The 8,982-nt window shown below is 46.9% G+C and overlaps 1 long non-coding RNA gene across 2 annotated transcripts; it reads left to right on the top strand.

Annotated features, from left to right (window-relative positions):
* Positions 1–339: 339 nt before the first annotated feature.
* On the top strand, positions 340–5,217 carry LOC119331868. 2 transcript variants are annotated; one of them, XR_005160690.1, is made up of 6 exons: positions 340–777; positions 896–1,277; positions 1,389–1,727; positions 2,115–2,264; positions 4,382–4,606; positions 4,709–5,217. It is a non-coding gene; the product is annotated as an uncharacterized LOC119331868 (long non-coding RNA). The 2 variants fall into 2 exon arrangements; XR_005160689.1 differs by having other exon boundaries at positions 351–1,277.
* Positions 5,218–8,982: the final 3,765 nt, after the last annotated feature.

Genomic DNA, 8,982 nt, shown 5'->3' with positions numbered 1-8,982 from the left:
ACAGGGGCTGGGATGAAAGGATGGAATCAAGATGGCACCCCCCGGGTTTTGGGTGCGGGTAGTCGCCCAAACCCATTCTTGTCTTGATATTTTCTGCCTAAACCTATACCCATATCCGCACCTTGGGTTTTAAACTGTTCCCGTACCCATATTTGTCCGGGTGCGGGTACCCGTAGGCAAAAATACTCATCTTGACCACCTTACCTAATTCACACTTCACCATGTATGTTTCAGCATTTCCGCATTTATCCACAATATTTCTGTATGTTTACTTCAACATTTCAGCGCGCGAGCACACGCACACACACATACACACATATATACATGGGTATGCAGGTATTAGTAGGTATTAGTATATGGGTATGCAGGTACGCGGCTATGGGTATTGCCTTCCCATACCCATATCTGGCTTATCTGATGGTACGAGTTTTCTCATTTATAACACACGGGTATTTATTTTTCCCAAACCTTTACCCTAATAGGGTTATTACCCGTCCGTTTCGCGGGTTGTCGGTACCCATTGTCTGTTGAACTTAAAATGGCCAGGTGCCTTCGACTTGCCGAACTGGGCCACGGTGTTGCCATCTTGCATGTTGCATTCTAGCCCATTTCCTTGAGGCGCTTCTTCCTCCTAAGCTGGCAGACACCCCTCGCGACGGCTGCGATGTGGTGGCAATGGGACGCTGCCGTACACGTCCCTCCTCCACCACCCAGTGCGGAGCTGCTTCCACCACCGTGACGCGGTACTGCGAGCTTCTTCGGCGGCACTGACTAGAGGTAGTTTTCATTTCCCTTTTTCACCCACCGTTGCAAGCCTCTTCTTCAAGTGATCCCATTTCCACATGTTTACTAGTTGTCAATGCTAATGGTTCAACTTTCTATTTCACTGGTGAAGTTTGAATTGGGTAAGGTGGTCGAGATGGGTATTTTTACCCACGGGAATTACCTGCACCCTGCCAGGTACGCGTATGAGAACAGTTTGAAACCCAAGGTGCGGGTGTGGGTACGGGTATGCGTATGAGAACAGTTTGAAAGCCAAGGTGCGGGTACGGATTTGGGTAAAAATATCGAGACGGGAATGGGTTTGGGCCACCATTACCCGCACCCGAACCCGGCGTTTGCCATGTGGACAAGTGGTCAATGGAATCATTGTGTCGGTCCATTGAACATTCATTGCAGAAATGAAGATGATTGAGAAGCCGAAAGGGTAGTTGGATGAACAATAGATGCTCTGCATACAGACCCCGGGCCAGGCAAGACTATTTCATGGACCATGGGTAAGATGAAGTGAGCAATTGCTGTTAAGAATCTACATTTGCTGTTCCCCTCCATGTACTGTTAGGAATCCTTATGACTCAGGATCTGAACTCTTGAAATTTTGACTGCAGGGTTACAACGTTAGCAGGCAATTGTAAAGGATGTCACCAAAATCTCTTGTGTTTTGATGCTCACCTACCCCGGATATTATTGGCAGGATCTGTCATACATCACATCACATGCTGTGGAATCTCATCTACCATGGCTAGATACTGTGGCTGGACCGGTCTCTCTAACCTACCGTCATTAGTGTGCGGACCCCAGGCTGAGTGTCAATGTCAAGTGTACTCCGTTTGGTCTAGATCTAAATTGGTAGCCTTTAAAGGCAGATCGACAGTCTGATAGTCTTCCTGCGCCTTGATATTCTACTTGAACAGTACATGTTTTCTGAGCAGCTATGAGTCGTCGAGGTCAGTGCTCCAGCTTCTTACTGTTACTGTCTGCATGACTCCTTTTGATCGATCTTTATCTTGATACGCTCAGATCTTGAGAATTAGTAGATGAAATATGCCCATGTTTATTCGTAGTATTGATCAAGCCAAATATCCACAGAAGTAGCTAGCTTGTTTTCAACAGGATCATGCCTAGGGATTACATGTCACATCGATCCGCTGGATCGTGGTGTTTTCTAAGAATTAACAAGGTTCCTTCTGTAGATGACTACTCTTCTTTTAGTAAATATCAAAGTTAACATGGTGGTTTGAGTTGTTGAGACGTAAATAACTCACATCATAGTATCTGTCGAGAAGGGTCTGTAGTTGCTCTTTTCTTTCTAAAACGGTGGTTTCTGTGACCAGAAATGGCTATCTTACGTGATGAACTGTAGAACAAGCTACAAGATCCAAAAGCAACACCGATGTTTCTTCCTCTAGAATTTGAAAGGCATCACATGTGATTTTTCCACTGAATCGGACCTTGGCAGAGGTGGATATGGAGTGGTTTACAAGGTATGACCATTTTGTTTACTCCACTTTTCAAATATTATTAACGGCAATGAATCAAAGACACTTGTATATACTATGAAGAGAGGTTTAACTGATAAACACAGGGAGTTCTTAAGGGTGGGAAAATCATTGTCATGAAGAAGCTTTTTGAAATACATCTGCTGGACGATAAAACGTTCGAGGATGAAGTCAGACATCTTATAGCGATCAGGCACCAAAATCTAGTACAACTTATTGGTTACTGTGCTGAATCAAGTTGGGAATTGGTAGAGCAGAGTGGAAAGCATGTTTTTGCTGAAATACTGAAAAGGTTGCTCTGCTTTGAGTATGTATGCAACAAAAGCCTTGACAAGTATATTTCCGGTATGATTTTTTTAGAAAAGGAGGATGACCCCCGGCCTCTGCATCTAGGAGATGCATACGGCCACTTTATTGATTATTCTCGAGGACCTTACAAAGTATTACAACAATATGCCTGAATCCGCCATTTTGGCAACATATGCCACTACCCCTATCCATATGATGAAGGGGTGCTACCTGGGCCAAATACCCGGACCACTCACCTAAGCCTATCATCAAAAGCCAGAAGCCCCATCCGAGCCACATACCGGGTCTGGGGCATAAACTGGTCTGACGCACTCACATGTGTCGTCGCCGCCATCTTCCACGGGTCCGTCTTCAGAGCAGATATTGAGGCTTCTACCTTGTCAGGCCACTCTGCCATCGATGCCACCATGACGCCAGACAATTGCCTCCACCTGCGCGAGTCCATCACCGCGCATCGGGCGCCGAGTCTCCACTGCACCACGCCGCTGAGATCCGCCGTCATCAATGTGTAGGATGAAGCACCGCTCCACCAAAAAAGGCGCCCACTGGTCCCTTGATCCTCGGCTGCTGTCACCGACCCCATACTGAGCCCGCCACCACACTGCCCTCAAGGCGACGCCTTCAAGAAGGTCACGACGCCAAGGACGCCGCCGCCGCCGCCCATCGGAGTTAGGTTTTCACCCGAGAAGCAAGGTGGTGGGGTGTGGAAGGGCAGACCTCGACCGGCGTCTCCATGAAGAAATCGGCGCCCGCAGACGTCGTCGTCGTCGTGGCCAGCTGGAGCCGACCAGGGGTTTCCCCTAATCTGGATCCCGACCACCAGAATCACCCGCAACCCAGAGGCAGGCCAGACGCCTGCACAGCCAGGGACCGTCGAGGGTGAAACGCACCGAGCAGGGGAAGATGGCCAGCAGCCAGATCTGACGCCGCCAGCCACCAGGGAAGCCATGCGAGGTCCCAGCCCACCGAAGATCCGCCGGCCACCCGACCAGATCGCCGGCACCGCGCCTACCCCACTGCTCACCGCAGGTGACAAGGGGCCTCGCCGGGGGCCGCCGCCCAGATCCAAGACCCTCCGATGTGAACCAGAGCAGCGCATGCCCCGTGCGGCGGTGAGGGGGAGAGGGGAGGGAGAGGGGCTACTCCGGCGCGGGGGGAGTTGCCCCCGAGACGCCCACTAGGGGCGGCGCGGGGGAGGGGAGGCTGAGGCGCGGGGGAGGGCATATTTCCGGTATGATGACCAAACATTATACATAGTTTATATATTTTATTTGTATTCATTTGTGAAGTTTACTCAGAACATCACTCAAGCAATATTTTGTCAGCTACTAGTCTAACCAGGTGCTATAGCTACCGAGCACTGCATCAAGTGAAACTAGTCCTGCGTATCATTTCCCGCACACACACAAACACACACATATAAAAGGAAGTCTGTTATATATGGAAAGGAAAATAAATGCATATGGAAAATGACTTTTTAGAAAAGTCATGCCACTCGAAACTAAGTTCAGTTGTACCAAAAGTGTAATCAGTGAACAGGTATAGAATTTCCTCTGTTCTACCTAAAATATTGTTACCAATTTATCAATGTTGGGGATATCGCTTATCGGGAACTTATCGGTCGACCCCATGATAAGGGGTAAATCGGCCAGTTTATCGGCATATCGGCTGGTTTATCATCATATTGGTTGATTTATCGTCCGATATATCTTATCGGTCAGACACTGGTAAGCGATAAATCGGCCGATTTATCGGAATATCGGAAGATATCTTGAACAGTGCAATTTATACAGATGAATCTCTGGACCTTGAGTGGAATATGAGATACGAGATAATCAAGGCAATTTGCAGTGGTTTGTGTTTCCTTCAGGAAGAATACCGTATCCTTCATCTGGACCTTAAGCCAGAAAATATATTGATGGACTTTATGATGATGCTGAAAATCGCGGATTTTGGTTTGTCGAGTCTCTTTGGTGTGCAGCAAATGCGAATCTTCACTGATAATCCTGCAGGAAACAGTAAGCTATGGCTCTTATACCTTTGTGGTTTTTTCTTTCTTCATGTACTTTGCATCTCTTTTTTTACATTCGCAGTTCTTCTTATATTTTATTATGTTGCAGTGAATATATGGCACCAGAATACTTACTTCAAGGTGTAATCTCAAGCAAGGCAGATATCTTCAGTCTGGGTGTTATAATCACAGAGATTATCACAGGTTGTACAGCCCCCACAGTACTGCTACATCTTGTCAGCATTTCATAGAGAATCTAAGATGAACTATTCTAACCTTTGCATCTATATCATCATTTTAGCTTTACCGTTGCAAACTTGTAGGTATTTAGAAGTTGGAGGAACAAATTCAAATCAACATCGAAGTATATATCAATGGAAAAATATAGCCAACAAGTAGAACTATGCATCGTCATAGCCATAGCATGTGTGGACCCTGCTATGGAGAAAAGACCTACAGCAAAGGATATAATCCAAGTGCTTAGTGCAGCAGACTGGGTATGGGTGTTGGCCTGCTGCGTACCCGTCTGGGTGTTGGCAAAAAAGGAAAGAAAAGAAAAAGAGGATGAAAACAAAAAAAGGCAGAAAAGAAGAACAAAAAAGGCAAAAAAAAAACATAGTATAGCAAAGAAAACCAAGAAAGAAATTAGAAAACCAAAGAGAGAGAAAAGAAAACAAAAAACAAGATAAAAACCGAACAAATGTAGCAACGAACAGGCTGAACGAATGACTGACCAAGAAACATGATACTGCGCCATCCAATACGCGTGTGCACCTACGGGGCACTTTAATCGACTCAGAAACTAGTCTTGCGTGAAGCGGGAGACATAACTCTTGCGGTTAGAGACCTACCAAAATCACTATTAAGGGTTACCCGCTTAAAGGCCACTTCCATCTTCTCAGGCGCTGTCAACTGGCGCACTGCAACCTGGTAGTTCTTTCCTTTTTTTTCATAAATTTGTTTATTCAAAATGTTTTATTTCTTGAATCATGCGTTTAAATCCAAAATTATTTTCACCACTTGATTTTTTGTGTCAAGATCTTCCAAATTATATCCCATTTTAAAAGGTTTGATAAACTTTTTTTCATGAAAAAACCTGAAAAATACTGGAGTGGAAAGCACGGTTGTGCTTCTTGTGGAAGCAATCTGTTCTTCCATGAGAAGCGAAGCTTGTATTTATTTTTCTTATCGAGAAGCACACTCACAGAAGCAAATTTATGTCTCCACGAGAAGGAAATATGTGCTTCTCGTGAAAGCAGATTTGATTTCCTTTCCGAGAAGCACACCTCGTAGCATTTTTTTTCTTTTCCAAGAATGTGCTTCTCGTGGAAGCTAAGCTCGTGGAAGCACATTTTTTTTACTTTTGCGTGAAGCCCAGCTGTGTTTGGGAAGCAAAGGATTTTTTTGTCTAAGACCTGACAAGAACTGAAATGCTATAGAAAAAAAAGTCCGTCCAAAATTCGAAAGCGTACACAGAAAAATAATAAAAATGAAATCTAGAGTGAGCGTCCGGCACGCAACATATGGCGGTGGTTGGACGCACCACTTGGCATGCTCCTACGCACCCAAAGTGCGAGGGCCTTTAGTCCCGGTTGGTGTTTGGAACCGGGACTAAAGGTCCCAGTCGAACCGGGACTGATGCCTGCCGAGGCTCAGCCGGCATCCTAGCTGCTCGAACCGGGACGATGCTCACATTAGCCCCGGTTTGTAACACGACCGGGACTATTGATCTGATCTAGTCAGAACCAAAGCCATGTTTTCTACTAGTGGTGGATGATTGACAATAAAGAACGGGAACAGGTAGTCCTAGATAACCTCCTGGCTATCTGTGGTTTCTAGGTTGTGGCAGTGCATGTAGAAAGGATTTGGTAAGGACACTTTACCAAGCAGGAGTAGGGGGTCTATAGCTCGATGAAGTACCCAAATCATCATTAAATCTAGGGAGACTGTGCTGACAGAGAAGATATTTGCATGAATGACCTCATTAAAGGCCAGATCAATTTTGTCGGCCAGAAACTCCTGGATGAAACTATAACCTTCTATGACCTTGGTCATGTATCCATGTTGACCTTCTTTTGATTTACCTACCACATTGGCATGCAGAACTTGAAGACCGATCGAGAGGGTCTTCAACATAGAGTTTGATAGATACCGTTCGCCAGGCTTATACATATTCATTTTCCGCACTTCGGGGATATGACAACGGGTAGAGGTGGTTTGTCCGCGGATGGTCCACAACTGTCATGTACATTCTTCTCCCTTGATTACAGATTATCCGGCACTATGTCTAGGGTGTCAGCATGTCCGTGGGGAATCTCCTCGTGGCTGATACGTTTCCAACGTATCTATAATTTTTGATTGTTCCATGCTCTTATAATATCAATCTTGGATGTTTTATATTCATTTACTAACAACTTTATATCATTTTTGGGACTAACCTATTGACATAGTGCATAGTGCTAGTTGCTGTTATTTGCTTGTTTTTCACTTTGCGGAATATCAATACCAAACGGAGTCCAAATGCCACTAAACTTTTTGGAGATTTTTTTTCTGCCCAGAAGACACCCAGGGAGCCAAAGTAGCAAATGGGAGGATGCCCGTGGGGCCCACTAGGTACCAGGGTGCGACCTGGTGGGTAGTGGAGCCCACGGGAAGCTTCTCCACTGATATCCACCTCTATAAATACTCTAAAATCCAAATAAACCTAGGGGAGTTGAGGAAATACAGTTTCTGCCGTCACAAGTTTTCAGAACCATGAGATCCAATCTAGAGGCCTTTTCTGGCACTCTGTCGGAGGGGGCAACGATCACGCAGGGGTTCTTCAGCATCCTTGTTGCCCCTCCAATGACGCGTGAGTAGTTTACCACAGACCTCGGGTCCGTAGCTAGTAGCTAGATGACTTCTTCTCTTTTTTTGATCTTCAATACAATGTTCTCCTCGATGTTCTTGAAGATCTATTTGATGTAATGAATTTTTGCGGTGTGTTTGTTGGGATCTGATGAATTGTGGGTTTATAATCAGTTCTATCCATGAATTGTTGGGTAACGTAGCAGAAATTCAAAATTTTCTACGCATCACCAAGATCAATCTATGGAGTAATCTAGCAACAAGGGAAGGAGAGTGCATCTACATACCCTTGTAGATCGCTAAGCGGAAGCGTTCAAGTGAACGGGGTTGATGGAGTCGTACTCGCCGTGATCCAAATCACCGATGATCATAGCACCGAACGGACGGCACCTCCGCGTTCAACACACATGCAGCCCGGTGACGTCTCCCATGCCTTGATCCAGCAAGGAGAGAGGGAGGGGTTGGGGAAGACTCCGTCCAGCAGCAGCACGACGGCGTGGTGGTCGTGGAGGAGCGTGGTACTCCAGCAGGGCTTCGCCAAGCACCGCAAGAGACGAGGAGGGAGAAGGGTAGGGCTGCGCCAAGAAGGAGATGTTCTCGTGTGTATGGCAGCCCAAAAACCCCACTATATATAGGGGAAAGGGAGGGGCTGTGCCCCCACCTAGGTGTCCACCCCTAGGGGTGGCGGCCAGCCCTAGATCCCATTTAGGGGGCGGCAAGGGGGGAGAGAAGGGGGGCGCACCACTAGGTGGGCCTTAGGCCCATCTGAGCCTAGGGTTTCCCCCTTTTCCCTTCTCTCTTCGCCTTGGGCCCTGGTGGGAGGCGCACCAGCCCACCTGGGGCTGGTCCCCTCTCACACTTGGCCCACGCAGCCCTCTGGGGCAGGTAGCCCCACCTGGTGGACCCCCGGGACCCTCCCGGTAGTCCCGGTACGTTACCGACAACACCCGAAACTTTTCCGGTGACCAAAACAGGACTTCCCATATATAAATCTTTACCTCTGGACCATTCCGGAACTCCTCGTGATGTCCGGGATCTCATCCGGGACTCCGAACAACATTCGGTAACCACGTATATCTATTCCCTATAACCCTAGCGTCATCGAACCTTAAGTGTGTAGACCCTACGGGTTCGGGAACCATGCAGACATGACCGAGACAACTCTCTGACCAATAACCAACAGCGGGATCTGGATACCCATGTTGGCTCCCACATGTTCCACGATGATCTCATCGTATGAACCACGATGTCAAGGATTCAATCAATCCCGTATTCAATTCCCTTTGTCTAACGGTATTGCACTTGCCCGAGATTCGATCGTCGGTATCCGATACCTTGTTCATCTCGTTACCGGCAAGTCTCTTTACTCGTTCCGTAACACATCATCTCGTGATCAACTCCTTGGTCACATTGCGCATATGATGATGTCCTACCGAGTGGGCCTAGAGATACCTCTCCGTCGCACGGAGTGACAAATCCCAGTCTCGATTCGTGCCAACCCAACAGACACTTTCGGAGATACCTGTAGTGCACCTT

This window comes from Triticum dicoccoides, chromosome 7A (assembly GCF_002162155.2).
Source record: "Triticum dicoccoides isolate Atlit2015 ecotype Zavitan chromosome 7A, WEW_v2.0, whole genome shotgun sequence".
Lineage (NCBI taxonomy): Eukaryota > Viridiplantae > Streptophyta > Magnoliopsida > Poales > Poaceae > Triticum > Triticum dicoccoides.
This window is presented reverse-complemented; position numbering and strand designations above follow the sequence as displayed.